The 21,953-nt window shown below is 42.2% G+C and overlaps 1 protein-coding gene and 1 pseudogene across 1 annotated transcript in view; one reads left to right on the forward strand and one right to left on the reverse strand.

The window, feature by feature from the left end:
- LOC139535934 (anthrax toxin receptor 1-like) overlaps window positions 1–14,459 on the forward strand; it is a 50,033-nt pseudogene extending 35,574 nt beyond the window's left edge.
- The window catches only part of LOC139535909 (AP2-associated protein kinase 1-like), a 102,528-nt gene that overhangs the window by 19,783 nt on the left and 60,792 nt on the right, over window positions 1–21,953 (reverse strand). The window lies entirely within an intron of this gene.

Here is a 21,953-nt window from a genome sequence, read left to right on the forward strand (position 1 = left end):
CAATTGTTTACAGACAGATTATTTCACTTATAAGTCACTGTATCACAATTCCAGTGGGTCAGAAGTTTACATACACTAAGTTGACAGTGTCTTTAACCAGAAAATGATGTCATGGCGTTAGAAGCTTCTGATAGGCTAATTGACATCATTTGAGTCAATTGGAGGTGTACCTGTGGATGTATTTCAAAGCCTACCTTCAAACTCAGTGCCTCTTTCCTTGACATCATGGGAAAATCAAAAGAAATCCTCCAAGACCTCAGAAAAACAATTGTAGACCTCCACAAGTCTGGTTCATCCTTGGGGGCAATTTCCAAACACCTGAAGGTACCACGTTCATCTGTACAAACAATAGTATGCAAGTATAAACACCATGGGACCATGTAGCCGTCATACCGCTCAGGAAGGAGATGCATTCTATCTCCTAGAGATGAACGTACTTTGGTGCGAAAAGTGCAAATCAATCCCAGAACAACAGCAACGGACCTTGTGAAGATGCTGGAGGAAACATGTACAAAAAAATCTATATCCACAGTAAAACAAGTCATAAATCGACATAACCTGAAAGTCCGCTCAGCAAGGAAAAAGCCACTGCTCCAAAACCGCCATAAAAAAAGCCAGACTACAGTTTGCAACTGCACATGGGGACAAAGATCGTACTTTTTGGAGAAATGTCCTCTGGTCTGATGAAACAAAAATAGAACTGTTTGGCCATAATGACCATCGTTATGTTTGGAGGAAAAAGGGGGGGCTTGCAAGCCGAAGAACACCACCCCAATCATGAAGCACGGGGGTGGCAGCATCATGTTGTGGGGTGTTTTGCTGCAGGAGGGCCTGGTGCACTTCACAAAATAGATGGCATCATGAGGTAGGAAAATTATGTGGATATATTGAAGCAACATCTCAAGACATCAGTCAGGAAGTTAAAGCTTGATCGCAAATGGTTCTTCCAACTGGACAATGACCCCAAGCATACTTCCAAAATTGTGGCAAAATGGCTTAATTAAGGACAAAAAGGTCAAGGTATTGGAGTGGCCATCACAAAGCACTGACCTCAATCCCATTGAGAATCTGTGGGCAGAACTGAAAAAGTGTGTGCGAGTAAGGAGGCCTACAAACCTGACTCAGTTACACCAGCTCTGTCAGGAGGAATGGGCCAAAATTCCCCCAACTTATTGTGGGAAGCTTGTGGAAGTCTACCCGAAACGTTTGACCCAACTTAAACAATTTAAAAAGGCAATGCTACCAAATACTAATTGAGTGTATGTAAACTTCTGACCCACTGGGAATGTGATGAAAGAAATATAAGGTGAAATAAATCTCTCTCTACTATTATTCTGACATTTCACATTCTTAAAATAAAGTGGCGATTCTAAATGACCTAAAACAGGGATTTTTTACTAGGATTAAATGTAAGGAATTGTGAAAAACTGAGTTTAAATGTATTTGGCTAAGGTGTTTGCAAACTTCCGACTTTAACTGTATTTTCTCAGAAAAGCAGTCGGTCTCTGAAATTAAAACAGAGATGTGTTGAAGGATATTAGAGCAAAATATACAAACAGTGCAGTCACCTCACCCCTCACCTTCCTCTCACCTCCCTCAGGGCAGCTACCCTCCACGTCAGTATGAACAATGGCCTGAGTTTCATATCTAGTTCTGTCACCATCACCTCTGTCAGCTGTGTAAGTATCAACCCCTCACCACTTCTCTACAGTGTTGTGCTTCTAAATGTTTGACTCATTTTAGTACTGTACTCTTCCATGTCTATTCCTGGGGGTAATATAGCTTGTGTTCAAACACAGATTTTAGTTTACGTACACCAGGTTCTGACCTTATTTCCTCTCTTGGCCTCCCACAGTCTGACGGGACATTCTTGGCCATAGCTCTGCTCATCCTGCTGCTCCTCCTGACGCTGGCTCTGCTCTGGTGGTTCTGGCCTCTCTGCTGCACAGTGGTACGTCAGCCATCTTGTCCCAATGAAGGTCCATGAGGAGATACTTTTTGTAATCATTTCGTGAAGTGTGTGTGTATATTGGGATATTGCAGTACACAGCAGTATTTGTTCATGAGATTGTGTTTCATCTACAGTACCTCTAAAAACAAACATACAACAAATGTATATAGTCGCTAGTGAAAGTCTACACACCCCTTGCACAGTCTTCATGTTTTGCAGCTTTAAAATTACATCTAAAAAGTGATTCAATTTTATACTTTTTCACACCCCAGAGTTAATACTGGCATCCATTACAGCTGTGTATCATTTTGAATACGATTCTACCAACTTTGCACATCTCTTAGGACAACAAACACCGAGCATACCAAACGTTAGGACCACCTTCCTAATATTGAGTTGCAACCCCCCTTTCGCCCTCAGAAAAGCCTCAATTCATCAGGGCACGGACTCTACAAGGTCTCGAAAGCATTCCACAGGGATGCTGGCCCATGTTGACTCCAATGCTTCCCACAGTTGTGTCAAGTTGGCTGGATGTCCTTTGGGTGGTGGACCACTCTTGATACGCATGGGAAACTGTTGAGCGTTTCTGAAAAACTCAGAAACGTTACAGTTCTTGACACAAACCGGTGCGCCTGGCACCTACTACCATATCCTGTTCAAAAGGCACTTAAATATTTTGTCTTGCCCATTCCACTAACTGAATGGCACACATACACAAGCCAAGTATCATTTGCCTCAAGGTTTAAAAATCCTTATTTAACCTGTCTCTCCCCCTTCATCTACACTGACTGAAGTGGATTTAACAAGTGAGATCAATAAGGGATCATAGCTTTCACCTGGATTCACCTGGTCAATCTATGTAATGGAGAGAGCAGTTCTTAATGTTTTGTATACTCATTGTATATCTATTGTTTTTGTAAAAATTGCTCAAGTTCAGTAAATTTGGATGGGAATAATTGTAGGACAGCAATATTCAAACCATGTCTCTGATTTCCAAGCAGATTTAAGTCAGGACTGAGACTGGAACATTCAGGAACACTCACCACCTCGGAAAGCCAGTCTGGTGTGTCTTTGGCATTAAAATGCATGTAATTGTCTCGCTGAAAAATAAAACTATCCCGGGGTTAGGTTCTCAGAAGACTATGGCGGGTTTTCCTCTAACATTTAACCTGGATCTGGATCATTGTTACTCTAACTTCCGCGACGCATACAAAGCCATCCCTCACCCTCCTTTCGGCAAATCTGACCACGACTCCATTTTGTTGCTCCCAGCCTATAGACAGAAACTAAAAGAGGAAACACCCGTGCTCAGGTCTGTTCAACGCTGGTCCGACCAATCTGATTCCATGCTTCAAGATTGCTTCGATCACGTGGACTGGGATATGTTCCGGATAGCGTCGAACAACAACATTGATGTATACGCTGATTCGGTGAGCGAGTTTATTAGCAAGTGCATCGGTGATGTTGTACCAACAGCGACTATTAAAACCTTCCCCAACCAGAAACCGTGGATTGATGGCAGCATTCGCGCAAAACTGAAAGCACGAACCACTGGTTTTAAATCAGGGCAAGGTGACCGGAAACATGACCGAATACAAACAGTGTAGCTATTCCCTCTGCAAGCAATCAAACAAGCTAAGCGTCAGTATAGAGACAAAGTAGAGTTGCAATTCAACGGCTCAGACACGAGAGGAATGTGGCAGGGTCTACAGTCAGTCACGGACTACAAAAAGAAAACCAGCCCCGTTGCGGACCCAGATGTCTCGCTCCCAGACAAACTAAACAACTTCTTTGCTCGCGTTGAGGACAATACAGTGCCACCGACACTGCCCGCTACCAAAACCTGCGGACTCTCCTTCACCGCAGCCAACGTGAGTAAAACATTTAAACGTGTTAACCCTCGCAAGGCTGCAGGCCCAGACGGCATCCCTAGCCGCATCCTCAGAGCATGCGCAGACCAGCTGGCTGGTGTGTTTACGGACATATTCAATCAATCCCTATCCCAGTCTGCTGTTCCCACATGCTTCGAGAGGGCCACCATTGTTCCGGTTCCCAAGGAAGCTAAGGTAACTGAGCTAAACGATTATCGCCCCGTAGCACTCACTTCCGTCATCATGAAGTGCTTTGAGAGAATAGTCAAGGATCATATCACCTCCACCCTACCTGACACCCTAGACCCACTCCAATTTGCTTACCGCCGCAATAGGTCCACAGACAACACAATCGCAATCACACTGCCCTAACCCATCTGGACAAGAGGAATACCTATGTAAGAATGTTGTTCATCGACTACAGCTCAGCATTTAACACCATAGTACCCTCCAAACTCGTCATTAAGCTCGAGGCGCTGGGTCTCGACCCCGCCCTGTGCAACTGGGTCCTGGACTTTCTGACGGGCCGCCCCCAGGTGGTGAGGGTAGGAAACAACATCTCCACCCCGCTGATCCTCAACACTGGGGCCCCACAAGGGTGCGTTCTCAGCCGTCTCCTGTACTCCCTGTTCACCCATGGAGGCGTACATGGCCACGCAGTCAACTCAATAATCTATGCAGACGACACTACAGTGGTAGGCTTGATTACCAACAATGACGAGACGGCCTACAGGGAGGAGGTCAGGGCCCTCAGAGTGTGGTGTCAGGAAAACTCAGCATCAACAAAACAAAGGAGATGATCTTGGACTTCAGGAAACAGCAGAGGGAGCACCCCCCTATCCACATCGACAGGACATAGTGGAGAAGGTGGAAAGTTTTAAGTTCCTCGGCGTACACATCCCGCACAAACTGAAATGGTCCACCCACACAGACAACGTGGTGAAGAAGGCGCAACAGCGCCTCTTCAACCTCAGGACGCTGAAGAAATTCGGCTTGTCACCAAAAGCACTCACAAACTTTTACAGATGCACAATCGAGAGCATCCTGTCGGGCTGTATCACCGCCTGGTACGGCAACTGCTCCGCCCACAACCACAAGGCTCTCCAGAGGGTAGTGAGGTCTGCACAACGCATCACCGGGGGCAAACTACCTGCCCTCCAAGACACCTACACCACCCGATGTCACAGGAAGGCCAAAAAGATCATCAAGGACAACAACCACCCAAGCCACTGGTGTTCACCCCGCTATCATCCAGAAGGCGGGGTCAGTACAGGTGCATCAAAGCTGGGACCGAGAGACTGAAAAACAGCTTCTATCTCAAGGCCATCAGACTGTTAAACAGCCAGCACTAACATTGAGTGGCTGATGCCAACATACTGACTCAAATCTCTAGCCACTTTAATAATTGAAAATTGGATGTAATAAATCTATCACTAGTCACTTTAAACAATGCCACTTTATATAATGTTTACATACCCTACATTACTCATTTCATATGTATGTACTGTACTCTATACCATCCACTGCATCTTGCCTATGCCGTTCGGCCATCGCTCATCCATATATTTATATGTACATATCCTTATTCATTCCTTTACACTTGTGTGTATAAGGTAGTTGTTGTGAAATTGTTAGATTACTTGTTAGATATTACTGCATGGTTGGAACTAGAAGCACAAGCATTTAGCTACACTCGCATTAACATCTGCTAACCTTGTGTATGTGACCAATAACATTTGATTTGATTTTGCACTTTGCTCCTTTCATGTTTTTTTTATCCTGAGAAACTCCCCAGTCCCTGCCGGTGACAAGCGTACCCATAACATGATGTTGCCGCCGCAATACTTGAAAATAAAGAGGATCAACAACATTGCATTCACTCCACATGACTGGCCTGTATGAAAAAGTGAAAAGAAGAACGCCTATGTTAAAAAATCCATTACGAATCATCCATTTTGTTTGCAGTAAGGCTGTTAAGTGATTCTGCATGACAATACAGCAAATAAACCCTCTGTAAAGACCGTGCAAGGGGTGTGTACTGTAGACTTTCACTAGGCACTGTAGGTAACACTCTGTCATCAAACCATTCTCTCATTATCACACTCTCAAATTCAAACTAATTTCCTGTACCGTACAGTACAGTATGCCAATGGAAAACATAATTTTTCATGATTATGATTCAGTTTCTTTTTCCATCTTTGCAGATCATCCATGAGCCTCCACCTCCGGTACTGGAGGACAGCTCAGTGAGTAAATCTTGTAGTCTCATATACTTTGTTTCTAGACCTTGCAGAGTTGAAACATTACTATCATACCCTGTTATAAGGCTCACTGTGTCTCTCTCTGTCTCCTGTTGTCTGCTCTGAAACAGCCAGCTGTCTCTGCCTCAAAGGGCTCTGAACCTGCAGGAGCATAATAGGGATTAGATAGAGTTATTGACTCACAGCTGTCATTTTCCATTTTAACCCAACAGAAGCAGACGTTCAGCATTGAGGCATCGATGTCATCAATCAGAACAACATGAGTTGGTTTCAAAATGTAGCAGGGCATAGGGACTGGTACCCGAGGAGGGTACCCACTCGGGACACACTGGTTGAATCAACGTTGTTTCCATGTCATTACAATGAAGTTGCATTGAACCAACGTGGAATAGACGTTGAATTGACGTGTGTGCCCAGTGGGTAGTTATGGAAGATAATATAGAGGCAACACAAAAAGCCATGGTCAGGCTAAATGAGGTTTCTCTCTCTCGCTCACACACACACAAACTAAACTCCCTTCTTTACCTAAAGAAATCACACCGGTAAAAAAAAAGCACAAGGTCAGTCAATCACCCAAGGTCCTGATCTTTACAGCACCATTTCAGTCCTCTGTAGCTCAGTTTGCAGAGAATGGCGCTTGCAACGTCAGGATAGTGCTTTCGATTTCCAGAACCACCCGTACGCAAAATGTATGCATGCATGACTGTAAGTCACTTTGGAAAAAAAATCTGCTAAATGGCAAATATCATATATATATATATATATATATATATATATATATATATATATATATATATATATATATATATATATATATATATATATATATATATAAACAATTGTGAGGGGAGGTTGGCCTCCTGGCTCTCCTGCCAAAGAACACTCTGTCTGCATGTGGACCACCAACCAAGAAAGTGACTGGACTGCAGCTGTAGGTGAGAGGGGCAATGCAGCCAGGACCTGACAGGGCAGATTGGTCTGACATTATTCCAGATGGATGGAGTTGTTTGACTTTCTGTCCAGTAAACTGGATAGCAGCCCAGTTCTTTAGGTAGAGAGAGGAGTTTAGTCATGCTACAAGTTTAGTTACTGTATACTGTAACTGTTTTCAGGCTCTTAGATGCGGCTGCAGTTTCTAACAGGGAGACTTCATGGTCACACACCACAGGGATGCCATGTTACATACAGTACCAATCAATAGTTTGGACACACCTACTCATTCAAGGGTTTTTCTTAATTTTTACTATTTTCTACATTGTAGAATAATAGTGAAGACATCAAAACTATGAAATAACACCTATGGAATAAAGCAGTAACCAAAAAAGTGTTAAACAAATCAAAAAATATCTTAGATTCTTCAAAGTAGCCATCCTTTGCCTTGATGACACTTTTGCACACTCTTGGCATTCTCTCAACCAGCTTTACCTGGAATGCTTTTCCAACAGCCTTGAAGGAGTTCCCACATATGCTGAGCACAGGTTGGCTGCTTTTCCTTTACCCTGCGGTCCAACTCAACCCAAACCATCGCAGTTGGGTTGAGGTCGGGTGATTGTTGAGGCCAGATACAGCACTCCATCACTCTCCTTCTTGGTCAAATAGGCCTTACACAGCCTGGAGGTGTGTTTTGGGTCATTGTCCTGTTGAAAAATAAATGATAGTCCCACTAAGCGCAAACCAGATGGGTTGGCGTATCACTGTGGTAGCCATGCTGGTTAAGTGTGGTTTGACCAGACCATAGATCAGACCATAGGACAGATTTCTACCGGTCTAATGTCCATTGCTCGTGTTTCTTGGCCAAAGCCAGTCTCTTCTTTTTATTGGTGTCCTTTAGTAGTGGTTTCTTTGCAGCAATTCGACTGTGAAGGCCTGATTCACACAGTCTCCTCTGAACAATTGATGTTGAGATGTGTCTGTTACTTGAACTCTGTGAAGCATTTATTTGGGCTACAATCTGAGGTGCAGTTATTCTAATGAATTTATCCTCTGCAGCAGAGGTAACTCTGGGTCTTCCTTTCCTGTGGCGGTCCTCATGAGAGCCAGTTTCATCATAGCGCTTGACGGTTTTTGCGACTGCATTTGAAGAAACTTTCAAAGTTCTTGACATTTTCCAGATTGACTGACCTTCATGTCTTAAAGTAATGACGGACTGTCATTTCTCTTTAATTATTTGAGCTGTTCTTGCCATAATATGGACTTGGTCTTTTACCAAATAGGGCTATCTTCTGTAAACCAACCCTACCTTGTTATAGCACAACTGAATGGTTCAAACGCATTAAGAAAGAAAGAAATTCCACAAATGAACATTTAACGAGGCACACCTGTTAATTGAAATGCATTCCGGGTGAATACCTCATGAAGCTGGTTGAGAGAATGCCAAGTGTGTGCAAAGCTGTCATCAAGGCAAAGAGTGGCTACTTTGAAGAATCTCAAATATAAAAATATATATTTTGATTTGTTTAACACTTTTTTGGTTACTACATGATTCCATATGTGTTATTTCATAGTTTTGATGTCTTCACTATTATTCTACAATGTAGAAAATAGTAAAAAATAAAGGAAAACCCTTAGGTGTGTCCAAACTTTTGACTGGTACTGTATATATTTGTGAGACTTGGTTGAACTTGACCAGGACATCAAGTTTAGCATGACCTCTGCCTTGCTTGTGTGCAACAATATCACTGGTTGAGTTGAAGGCATCTGATATCGTGAACATTATAGGGCAAGGGTACCATAAGACGGATATCTTTTTCTTCTATTGTAAGGACGAGGACGAGGACGGGTATCCCAAGAAGAGGTGGCCCACTGTGGATGCCTCATACTACGGTGGCCGAGGTGTGGGTGGCATCAAGAGAATGGAGGTGAGAAAGAAATGCACTGACTGTTGTGCCCGGGCTGCTGTGCCCTTCATCCAATTACGGCTCAGCTCTGCTCATTATATTACCATTCCCCTGCCACTGACTGTTGTTGCCTGTCCCTGTTCAGGTCCGCTGGGGCGATAAGGGTTCTACTGAGGAGGGGGCCAAACTAGAGAAAGCCAAGAATGCCCGCGTCAAGATGCCAGAGCAGGAGTTTGACATGGCACCAACACGCACTCTCAACAACGGCATGCACAAACCCATCAGTCCCCAGAAATGGTACTCCCCTATAAAGGTACTGTTCACTTTATGTTACGTAGCCACGCCCAGTTCCTGATCAAATGTGGTTGTTTTCCAACTTAAGACCCATTCCGGCCTGTTGTTACACAGTGAAGAGATGTTGGTAAATACACTATATATACAAAACAATGTGAACACCCCTTCAAATGAATGGATTTGGCTATTTCAGCCACACGCGTTTCTGACAGGTGAATAAAATCGCGCACACAGCCATGCAATCTCCAAACATTGGCAGTAGAATTCAGTAGAGCTCAGTGACTTTCAACGTGGCACCGTCCTCGGAAGCCACCTTTCCAACAAGTCCGTCAAATGTCTGCCCTGCTAGAGCTGCCCCGGTCAAGTGTAAGTGCTGTTATTGTGAACTGGAAACGTCTAGGAGCAACAACGGCTCAGCCGCAAAATGATAGGCCACACAAGCTAACAGAAGCGTCTGTCCTCGGTTGCAACACTCACTACCGAGTTTCAAACTGCCTCTGAAAACAACTTCAGCACAATTACTGTTTGTTGGGAGCTTCATGAAATGGGTTTCCATGCCCGAATAGCCGCACACAAGCCTAAGATCACCATGCGCAATGCCAAGGGTCGACTGGAGTGGTGTAAAGCTCGCCGCCGTTGGACTCTGGAGCAGTGGAAACGCATTCTCTGGAATGTTGAATCACGCTTTCCCATCCGGCAGTTTGACAGACGAATCTGGGTTTGGCGGATGCCAGGAGAACGCTACCTGCCCCAATGCATAGTGCCAACTGTAAAGTTTGGTGGAGGATGAATAGTAGTCTGGGGCTGTTTTTCATGGTTTGGGCTAGGCCCCTTAGTTCCAGTGAAGGGAAATCTTAACGCTACAGCATACAGAATCTAGACAATTCTGTGCTTCCAACTTTGTGGCAACAGTCTGAGGAAGGCCCTTTCCTGTTTCAGCATGACAATGCCCCCATGCACAAAGTGAGGTCTATTCAGAAATGGTTTGTCGAGATCTGTGAGGAAGAACTTGACTGGCCTGAACAGAGCCATGAACTCAACCCCATCGAACACCTTTGGGATGAATTAGAACGCTGACTGAGACCCAGGCCAACGTTAGTGCCCAACCTCACTAATGATCTTGTGGCTGAATGGAAGTAAGTCTCCGTAGCATTGTTCTAACATCTAGCCTTCCCAGAAGAGGGGAGGCTGTTATAGCTGCAAAAGGGGGACCAACTCCATACTAATGCCCATGATTTTGAAATTAGATGTTCAACAAGCAGGTGTCTACATACTTTTTGTCATGTAGTGTATAAATTATATTTGCCAAAATTATTAAAAGTGCAGAGAATCTAAACGATATGTTAATTCTAAGTTAAATTTTTTGGGTTGAAAAAATAAAAACATTTATTCTCATGTAGTAGGATGCCGACATTAGCATTCCCATAGACTCAACATAGATGGTTATCTAGCTAGCGTAATTACACTGTATCTAATAGTCGTTATCCACAAAGGCTATTTCCATTTTCAATCAAAGAGCAATACTTGAAAAGACATGTTGTTAGACACAGAATAACATTGACAAATTACAGAAACAACGCAGAAATATTTTAGGAAGACAATCTGTTGTGCCACAAAGCTAACGTTAACCTGCCATGCCTATGGGGAATGCTAATTATGCTAAGAGCATTTATAAGGACACTGCTGACCTCCAAAAAGACTGACCAAAATCCAAAACTGACTCTTACCTTAACCAAAACCCTGACCTAATTTTAACCAATTCTGAATGAAATATTGGTTTGAAGGTCAGGAATGTCTGGATAGCCTTTTCCTAACCCTTCATCATCTTCTGAGTGCTATTACTACGTAAAAACAAAAAAAGTTAACAGTTTTCAATCATTTTCCACACCAGATAATTAACACATCTTTCCAATTCTGTGTGCATTAAATATTTTTGATATTTTTGTCATTTACATTTACCATCACCAGCGGTGTCAATGCGCAGGAAGTTGAAAAACAATAGCAACAAATTGGATACACCCTTGTTGCCAGGTTGCATGAGGTGGCTACCATAAAAGGTACAATTTCTAGTTGAGTAGTGGAATAACAAGAACAAAATTGCAGTACCTTCCTATCGAAATACAAGTGCATCATATGCACTCTACACTCCATGGAAAAGATCAAAAACATGTATGGTATACCATACAAGTTCAAATTTCTTGTAATTGAGTGGGGCAATAACAAGAACAAAATTGCAGTACCTTCCACTCACATACACACGCAATCATATGCACTCTAAATTCCATTACCCCCCAAAAAATGTCTATGATCAAAAGAATTCTTAGTTAGTTGCAGTGTTCCTGTAGCGTCAACATTTCCAGGAAGTTTGTTTCATAACGTCTCAGTCAGCTGGATGAGCCGTAATATGAACCAGGCATGAACTGAGCCGACCTCGGGAGGACGAAATCTGCAGAGAAGAGGGGAGCTGGTGCTAGTCCCAACCCAATACATTCCTTCCCCTTTATCTCTACCTACCCTCCTCCCTGACTGCTATGACGTGGAGGGACACAGCTTTCCATGGACAAAGAGCACCAGACAGACAGACACAGACATATACCCTTCTCCTTGACTATTATGATGTCGAGGGAAACAGCCTTCCACGGACAAAGAACACCAGGCAGACAGACAGACAGTCCGACTGATCAACAGACCTGTATACTATACCATATACAGTATAGAAACAAAGCACAGCAGTGTAAAGCAACTGACATGCAACCACGCAGTCAATATTATTGGTATTATCATGTTGTTTGTCTATTATGTAACGTTCTTCTCTTCCCTTTACTATGCTTGTCTTTGTTCAGGGCAAGCTGGATGCTCTGTGGGTGTTCCTGAGGAAAGGCTATGATAGGGTGTCTGTGATGAGACCCCATCCTGGAGACAAGGTACGACACGAAGACAAACAGCATAGAGAAAGACACATCCAACACATGCTACCTGCTGTCACTGTACTGTATGGGCTGACACAAGGATATGCAGAGTCATGGAAAGCCCTTTTAGCAACTCAATAAGAAAGCCAGTGTGTGACTGATGCTTACCTATATGACAGAGAATGATGGCTTACAGGGGATTTTCTTTCAAAGCTCTTCTAAGGGATCATAAGGCCCACTGGCCCAGCACTTAGATATGCTGTTATGCAAGAGAAGCATGAAAAAAATACAATCAGAGGAAACAGTTAAAGCGGTTGAAATCAGCAGTTGATTTTCTTTTAAAGTGTTTCCCCGCCCCTGCTTTGGTGAAAAGCTGAGGGATGGTTACGGAGAAGTGTAACCACTCTCAAATTCATAGACAGAGCAATGAACTATCCATGATATCAAAAGTATAGCTTTAACCATGTTCTGAGGCTATATAGTGTGTTTACATTTACTTTGTTTACAAACATTGGAGTAAAACAAGCTTATATTTTGGGTTCTGATGGGGTACGACAGAACTAAGCTCATGAGGCATTTACTTTCTTCAAGAATCAATGGGTACATATAAAACATTTATGAGACAAAAATGGATGTAGCAACAACAGACTGCTCCTTTAAGGAGGCAGAGACCACACTACGTAATGCCTAGGCCCATTCCGTTGCAAATCCTCAAGAGAAAGAAGAACTCAAACTCCTGGAAAAGTGAGGGAAATAGGAAGGTCTGGAGCCAAGACCACATCCTGAGGAGCAAAGCAGACAGCATGGAAAATAGAGAGGGGCTCGGCTTCAGTTTACCCTCTTCCTTTATTATTCTCTTTTTACACTTAGTTGTTTTTGCGATGATTCTTCCAGAACCTTTATAATCATTTTTTTCTTCATCTAAACTATTCCAACAGGCAGTTGAGGAGAGTGGGCATTTTCATTACCTCCCTACACACTCATCACGTTGGCAGTTTTGAACGTCAATTAAGTCCCTAAATTTGTTAAAACTGCTTTTCAATGCCCTCACTGCCCATTTCTTCATTAAATAATCTTAAAACCTAATATTTTAAACCATGTCAAGCCAGGCAGTAAATCATAGAGCAGAAAAGTTGCAGCTGTTAATCATTATAACAGTGCACAGACAGAGTGGCTGCGAGGAAGGCTCAAAGTAACCTGGCATTTACAGGCTGAGGTGCTAATACTGTATTGCTCCAACCTGAAGGAATGTGTTCTAATCTGCTGAAGCCATTAATGTTAGATGACTACCCACATCCCCACCTTCCTGTAACTCTAGCCTAGCTGGGAGTTTTATTTTGATATGGTCTCAATGACAGATGTGGATAGGAGGATGGGGCAAACCATCTACAAAATTCCCCCTCTCCGCATCTTTCCGAAGCTGTTGCTACCTGAGTAAATCTCCTTGTTGTTTTGACTGAATTTGACATTTATAGCTAAGCAGAAGACAAGATGGAGTCAGCACATTATTCCGAAAGGAAAACAAATAAAATGAGAGATTGGTCGTATTATTCCCTTCCGATCCTATTTGAATGGAGACGCTAAGGTCTATAAATCCACTTTGCATGGAAACGTTATAAAATAATTCAGAGATGTGCAATAACGCCAATGCATCAGTAAAACTCTGATGACTGCCTCTGATTGCACTCTTCCCTGTTGTATCCCTCTCTCCTAACTTACAGGGCAGGTGCATTAGCTTCACCCGGGTGAAAGCCTACCCTGCACCTCGTTATCCAGTCTACAACCAGCCCTCCACAGCCATCTACAGTCTGCCTCACACCTACAGTCACCCTTCCTCACACAGCACCCTCTCCCACATGCCCCCCTCTCCCACCTCTACTCTACCACCTCTGCCATCCACTCCCCCCCCTCCCTCCTGCATCACCCCTCCCCCTTACACCCCCCCTCCAAACCGAGCTCTGCCCCCCACTTCTCTAAGTCCTCCCCCATCTGTTTCTCCACCCACCCCTCCACCCCTTTGCCATCCCACCCCTCCCCTATTTTGCCCTGCCACCCCTCCACCCATTAGCTCCGCCACACCCCCTTCCCCAACTGGCTCGCTGCCCCCACCCCCTCAGGCCCCACCCCCATGCAGAGCTCCCCCCCTTCTCGCCCTCCCCCACACCCGTCTGACCAATGCCTGTGAGGAAAGAGAAGAGAAGGGCAAAAGCATCTGTCAAAGAACGGTTACTGCTATCCGGGGTCCATGGGACGTCCCTACCCTAAACCCTACCCTTAACCCTTACCATTTTCAATTTCAACTTCAATGGGGTGACGTCAGAGTTGGACATCCCAAGGACCCAGATAGCAAGGACCGTCAAAGAACTGAGCAGTATGGACCCTGGTCCCTGAATACTGTGCCTTTCTCTCCTCCTCCACCAATCGAAACCACTATCAACAGATGGACAGGCAGGACAGCAAGCTCAACTCTAGTCATCAGAAATGCTTTCTACTTTACTCAGAGTATCATAGAGAAGCTGAGCAATTGATCTGTGAAACAAAGTTCCATTAGATTTTTCATGTGCTCTGTTCCAACTGACCAGGATCTTGGGCATCCTTTCATATACTGTAGCTAGCTACAGGTAGTGCAAGACTGTGAGTATGGCTCACGAGTCTACAGTGAAGATAATATCAACACTTTACTGCTTTGCAGAAAAAAGCAACATTTTGCAAAAGGGAAACACTTACAGTTGAAGTCGGAAGTTTATATACACTTAGGTTGGAGTCATAAAAACTTGTTTTTCAACCACTCCACAAATTTCTTGTTAACAAACTATAGTTTTGGCAAGTCGGTTAGGAAATCTACTTTGTGCATGACACAAGTATTTTTTCCAACAATTGTTTACAGACAGATTATTTCACTTATAATTCACTGTACCACAATTCCAGTGGGTCAGAAGTTTACATACACTAAGTTGACTGTGCCTTTAAACAGCTTTGAAAATTCCAGAAAATGATGTCATGGATAAACATACTTTGGTGCGAACGATGCAAATCAATCCCAGAACAACAGCAAAGGGCCTTGTGAAGATGCTGGAGGAAACGGGTACAAAAGTTTCTATATCCACAGTAAAACGAGTTCTATATCGACATAACCTTAAAGGCCGCTCACAGCAAGGAAGAAGCCACTGCTCCAAAACCGCCATAAAAAAAGAAAGACTACGGTTTTCAACTGCAATGTCCTCTGGTCTGATGAAACAAAAATAGAACTGTTTGGCCATAATGACCATAGTTATCTTTGGAGGAAAAAGGGGTATGCTTGCAAGACGAAGAACACTATCCCAACCGTGAAGCACAGGGGTGGCAGCATCATGTTGTGGGGGTGCTTGGCTGCAGGAGGGACTGGTGCACTTCACAAAATAGATGGCATCATGAGGATGGAAAATTATGTGGATATATTGAAGCAACATCTCAAGACATCAGTCAGGATGTTAAAGCTTGGTCGCAAATGGATCTTCCAAATGGACAATGACCCCAAGCATACTTCCAAAGTTGTGGCAAAATGGCTTAAGGACAACAAAGTCAAGGTCTTGGAGTGGCCATTACAAAGCCCTGACCACAATCCTATAGAAAATCTGTGGGCAGAACTGAAAAAGTGTGTGCTCCGAGCAAGGAGGCCTACAAACCTGACTCAGTTACACCAGCTCTGTCAGGAGGAATGGGCCAAAGTTTACCCAACTTATTGTGGGAAGCTTGTGGAAGGCTACCCAAAACGTTTGACCCAACTTAAACAATTTAAAGGCAATGCTACCAAATACGAATTGAGTGTATGTAAACTCGGAATGTGATGAAAGAAATAAAATCTGAAATAAATCATTCTCTCTACCATTATTCTGACATTTCACATTCTTAAAATAAAGTGGTGATCCTAACTGACCTAAGACAGGGAATTTTTACTAGGATTAAATGTCAGGAATTGTGAAAAACTGAGTTTAAATGTATTTGGCTCAGGTGTATGCAAACTTCCGACTTTAACTGTACATATTTCATAAGTTAAAAGATCAATGGCTCAGATTTGAACTGAAATGTGTCTTTTATGTGTTATATTAGGTAAATATTACATGCTGATTGATAAAAATAGAAGTGCATTTTTGATTAATTAATGACAGACACATTGGCAAAACACATTGGCAAAGAGGAAAACCTCTGACTGGGGAAGATCAGATGACTTGGTTTACTTGCTTACACAGAGATCATGCAAAGAGTTTTTAAAGCAAAAATAATGGACTGTGGACTGTGGCAGAGTCCTGTGGACTCTTAAAGGCAGATGAGATTATGGAGATTATGGATATTGTTTAAGCTTTACATTGTTTACAAAAAAAAGAGTAACAACCTTAGACATCGGGGTATGATAGGGTAAGGCAGATGTACTAAGCTCATAAGTCATTATTATAATTTATGTAATTCATTGAAATGAATGACCATTGGAAATCAGCAATTCTGACAGATTGTGCCTTTAAACTCAGCATGGCTGACCTACCACTGGATAACCAGGAACCAGCGAGTGAACATTGACCTTTTGATGTGACCTTTGGCTGTTGTTATATGGGACATTTTGATGGTGTCCCTATTGTGGTGTCGCCATTCCTACAGAGGTAATAGGAATGAACATCTCTGTGAATCCACCAGGGTCTAATCCCATTTCCAATCCAGATATGTGTTTATTAAGTATGTGCTTGCTGAGTATCGTCAACTAATGTATAGAATGTATAGAATGTATTCAAAACCAGTGAGGCCATTTTTTCTGTGTAATAAAATATTGAATTTCAGAACAATGATTTCCTGTTATGTAATTCATGATCATTTTGCTTAAAAGCTTATTCTATATTCTACAACTATCCCACATGATGTCCTAAAGCTATTTAACTCAATCCATCTATAGAGTAGACGGGTAATGGTCTGGAGGTTCACAGATGAGATTGAAAAGTTAGGATGCTGGAGGCTATTTCATACCGGGTGAAATAACTTCAAACAGAATTCCTCTCTGAAGAAATGGCTCAATATGAATAATGCATTGAGAAGTCTGAATAGGGTTGAGGTGGGTCTTCCAATGGCAGACTGACAAATTAGTAAATAATATAATATAAAATAATTTTCCGAGATTGAATGTAATGCCAGCATCATCTCCTGCTGCTCTCTCTCTCAGTTAATCTGTCCTGGCCCCTGCAGACACAACAGGCTGTCATGAGGACAGGGCTTTAGGGGATGCAATAGTCAGAAGTTCTGAGGAACATTAGCTTTGAATTTCACATGACAACTGACACTAATCCCTGTGTTCACACATGCTTAGCTCTCTCAGTCCACCCACTTCCCATTATATACAGAATGCATGTACACATGTCTTAATTGTGAGCAGCATCAGCATATGGATTCTGTAAGAGAGTACATATTGTCATGTCCTTGGACTTTAAGGTGCACTTGTACAGTTTCATTAAACATTCATGTGGAGCAGCCTTGAACACAGCAGATGTAATGTTGAGCACTGGAGACTCAGCACCATATACCTGTAGATGTTCTAACCCCTCGTCTCTGGACCAGACAGATTTCCTCTGACAAGCCAGATCAACATGGACACAGGTAATCACCATCAGTTGTCATGATAGGGTTTAGGGGCAGTCAAATCAGATGAACAGAGAAAAGTAAAATAACCCATAGTAGCAAGTAAAGTAATAAGAAAACGTCAGTACGTTCAACCGACAATGTCTGTGGGAAATTGGTCTGGGGACGAGGTAAGTGCACTCGAAGACAAACAACATGAGTTTCTCCTCTCCAAACAAAGAAACTACAGGGTTACATTTGTAGACCTGCATGTCATGGTCCTTAGCATGTCATTTAGAAAGGATGTTTGGTGCCATGTATTGTATGTGTATGAATTCAGTACATATTCTGTCTCATTTTCAATCTATTCTATTATTGGTCAAACAGTGCATACAAACAATGTGGAAACCTTTGTTTGAGGACTGAGGTTGTTGAAAATACGCTCCCCTCCATATGTATTTGGACAGTGTTTTTTGGGGGGAGAGGGGGCTCTATACTCCAGCATTTTGGATTTGAGATCAAGCGTTTCATACGAGGCAACAGTACAGAATGTCACCTTTTATTTGAGGATATTTTCACACATCTGTTGCACCGTTTAGAAATTAAAGCACTTTAAGTATCTAGTCCACCATGTGAAGAAGTATTTGGACAAATTCACTTAGGGTATCAAAGTCGTCAAAAGTGTAATATTTGGTCCCATATTCCTTGTGCACAATGACTACACCAAGCTTGTTTTTCTACAAAGTTATTGGATGCATTTGCAGTTTATTTTGGTTGCATTGGTTTATGTTTTGCCCAATAGTAACAATGGTGAATGATGACTGGTGGTTCTTTTTTTAAATAAACTAAATCTTCTTCTCTGCATCTCTGGTAAAATCTGAGTAAAAGATTGAAAGTAATGCAAGTCTTATTCAGTACATTTAGTAATTGCTTGCTTTTCTAAAGTCTACCAACTTTTCCAGCAGACATGCCAGCTAAGATATTAGACAAGCTAGCTACTCTAACTTGATTGATAGCCGGAAATGGCTTCTTTGGTAGCTAGTTATGAGGTTGGGAGATTGGGAACCTATGTGGGCTAGCTAAAGCTAGGGATGGGCATTTGATATTTCCTGACTGTTTAAGTGCTCACATTATGATTTTTTTTTTGAGTACTTAGTGAAAAAAAGTATTATATTTTTAGAACACAAGGCCCGCACTGGAAAAAAATATGCGGATATTACGGTTACTAAAGGGGCCAGTGTTAAAGGTCTATGTACATAGGGCAGCCGCCTGTAATTTGCAGGGTTGAGAAATGGTTGGTAGCTGGCTAGTGACAGTGACTAAGTTCAGAGCAGGGCAGTGGCGCTTGCTTGTAGTAGCCTATGGCTGTGCAATGGCATAGCCTTGTTTTGTTCATTTAGCAGACAAGACGCTTTTATTTCCTGAGCCCTTATCACAGTGAAGACATCCCTATTTTATAGTAAAAAAACATGATGTACAGTAATATAGCAGAAAATAGAATAATAGAACAAAATAGAACAGAGTCTGGGAACCGTATTTTCAAAGAGTGATCATTTGAAACAAGGCTCAATTTGGAGAGTTGAAAGAAAAAAAATGTTTGGTTACAAACCCAAATCTGTTTTCTTTTCATTATACAGATGTTGGATTAACAATTCCATATTGAAGACTGCATGGTGAGGAATTATGGTCCCGACATCTATTTGGGGAGTAGGCATATGCTTAATGATTCTGATAAAAAATATGCTCTGTCTTTATCAAACTAATGTTTCTGCATATTTTCAGTGAAACCTGTCTATGTTTAGGGGTGTTATAGTTTAGACTAACCAATTGTAAATGGCACTAGCAGTTCGTAAAGGAGCCTAAGCGGAAAATAGACTGAATGCAATTATTCAAAAACTAAAGCTCATTATTGTAACACATATTCCATAGTTTCTGCAACTACCTGCACCTAACAAACAATGTTTTAATTTTGTTCTACCCGCTGGTGACTTTGAGTCTCTAGTGAATCTTGTCAAGGAGTGACATTTTTAAATCGGAACGCAATTGAGTGAATGACACACAGAGGGGAAAGGGAATTTAGAGAGAAGAATTGTGTAATGCCTACAAATGCACATGCACAAATGAAACAATGGAGTCAAAGCAATTAACGTTGTCTTCGAAACATTTCACTTTCCCGTTTGGGCAGTCACAAAGCAAATTGCACCAAATAGTTTTACAGTTTTTGAGTATATTTCTTTCATCTCTGGTTAACCCCCTAGAGTCAATGTCCACGCTGCGACGGACAACTAATTAGCATAATCCCATTTTAAAAATCAGTCAGTTGAAGCTACAGATATCAGCATTTTTTTCATTGGACGCGTCTCAATCCGCCACATCTGCGATGTCTCACGTCTGCATCTGCGGGGAAAGGTGACAGAGCTAGAGCAGTATTTGTCAGACCATGAGACGACCAGAAAACTGGTCTTCTCACAAAATCGTTTGTAGTGTCTGAACGGTTTGGCCTACTCAGTGGAAAGGTGAGAACACGTACACTACTGTTCAAAAGTTTAGGGTCACTTAGAAATGTCCTTGTTATTTTTTGTCCATTAAAATAACATCCAATTCATCAGAAAAACAGTGTAGACATTGTTTATGTTGTAAATGACTATTGTAGCTGGAAACAATTTTTAATGGAATATCTACATAGGCGTACAGAGGCCCATTATCAGCAACCATCACTCCTGTGTTCCAATGGGACGTTGTGTTAGTTAATCCAAGTTTATCATTTAAAAAACGCTAATTGATCAATAGAAAACCCTTTTGCAATTATGTTAGCACAGCTGAAAACGGTTGTGCTTATTAAATAAACAATAAAACTGGCCTTCTTTAGACTAGTTGAGTATCTGGAGCATCAGCATTAGTGGGTTCGATTACAGGCTCAAAATGGCCAGAAACAAAGCACTTTCTTCTGAAACTCGTCAGTCTATTCTTGTTCTGAGAAATGAAGGCTATTGCATGTGAGAAATTGACAAGAAACCGAAGATCTCGTACAACGCTGTGTACTACTCCCATCACAGAACAGCACAAACTGTCTCTAACCAGAATAGAAAGAAGAATGGGAGGCCCCGGTGCACAACTGAGCAAGAGGAGAAGTACATTAGAATGTCTAGTTTGAGAAACCGATGCCTCACAAGTCCTCAACTGGCAGCTTCATTAAATAGTACCTGCAAAACACCAGTCTCAACGTCAACTGTCGAAGAGGCGACCCCGGGATGCTGGCCTTCTAGGCAGAGTTGCAAAGAAAAAACCTTATCTCAGACTGGCCAATAAAAATAAAAATGGGACTTTTTCTAGAGTCCACAAGAAGGTGAGTCCAGAAATGTCTTGTATGCTGCTGCATAAATAATGTAATATGCCAGGGAGATATGAATACTGTAGCCAAAAAAGTAATACTGAGTGTATGTTGTGTAGTAAGCTGTTTGTAGGCCCTGTGCCTCACCATAATAATTTGGTCCCTTTTTCCCTCATAACTTCGCCTACTGTTCTGACTTTATGGTACACATGTAGCCTATAGCCTGTTTTAGAGAAATGCAATCATTGAATATTGTAAGAGCTTTCATTGTCTGCTTATATGCCCCTTTATTTATCCTACGGTACTGACTTGGTGTACAGGACGAAAACTGTAATAACGGCCCATGTTCTGAATACTATCGCTGTACATTTCAAAAGTGCTGAACAAATAGTTACAGTGCATTCGGAAAGAATTCAGACCCCTTGACTTTTTCCACATTTTGTTATGTTACAGCCTTATTCTAAAATGGTTTAAATTGTTTGTTTTTTTACTCATAAATCAACACACAATACCCAATAATGACTTGCAAATTTATATAAAACATTATTATTTTTAATCACATTTATATAAGTATTCAGAACCTTTACTCACTACTTTTTTCAAGCACTTCTGGCAGCGATTACAGCCTCAGGTCTTTTTGGGTATGATGCTACAAGCTTGGCACACCTGTATTTGGGAAGTTTCTCCCATTCTTCTCTGCAGATCCTCTTCTGGAAGGTTCTCCCATCCCCACAGAGAAACTCTGCAGCTCTGTCAGAGTGATGATGGGGTTCTTGGTCACGTCCCTGACACGTCCCTGTGTTCTTGGGAACCTTCAACGCTACAGAATTATTTTGGTACCTTTCCCCAGATCTGTGCCTCGACACAATCCTGTCTCCGAGCTATTATGGACAATTCCTTCGACGTCATGGCTTCTTTTTTG

Source organism: Salvelinus alpinus, chromosome 1, assembly GCF_045679555.1.
Source record: "Salvelinus alpinus chromosome 1, SLU_Salpinus.1, whole genome shotgun sequence".
Taxonomy (NCBI): domain Eukaryota; kingdom Metazoa; phylum Chordata; class Actinopteri; order Salmoniformes; family Salmonidae; genus Salvelinus; species Salvelinus alpinus.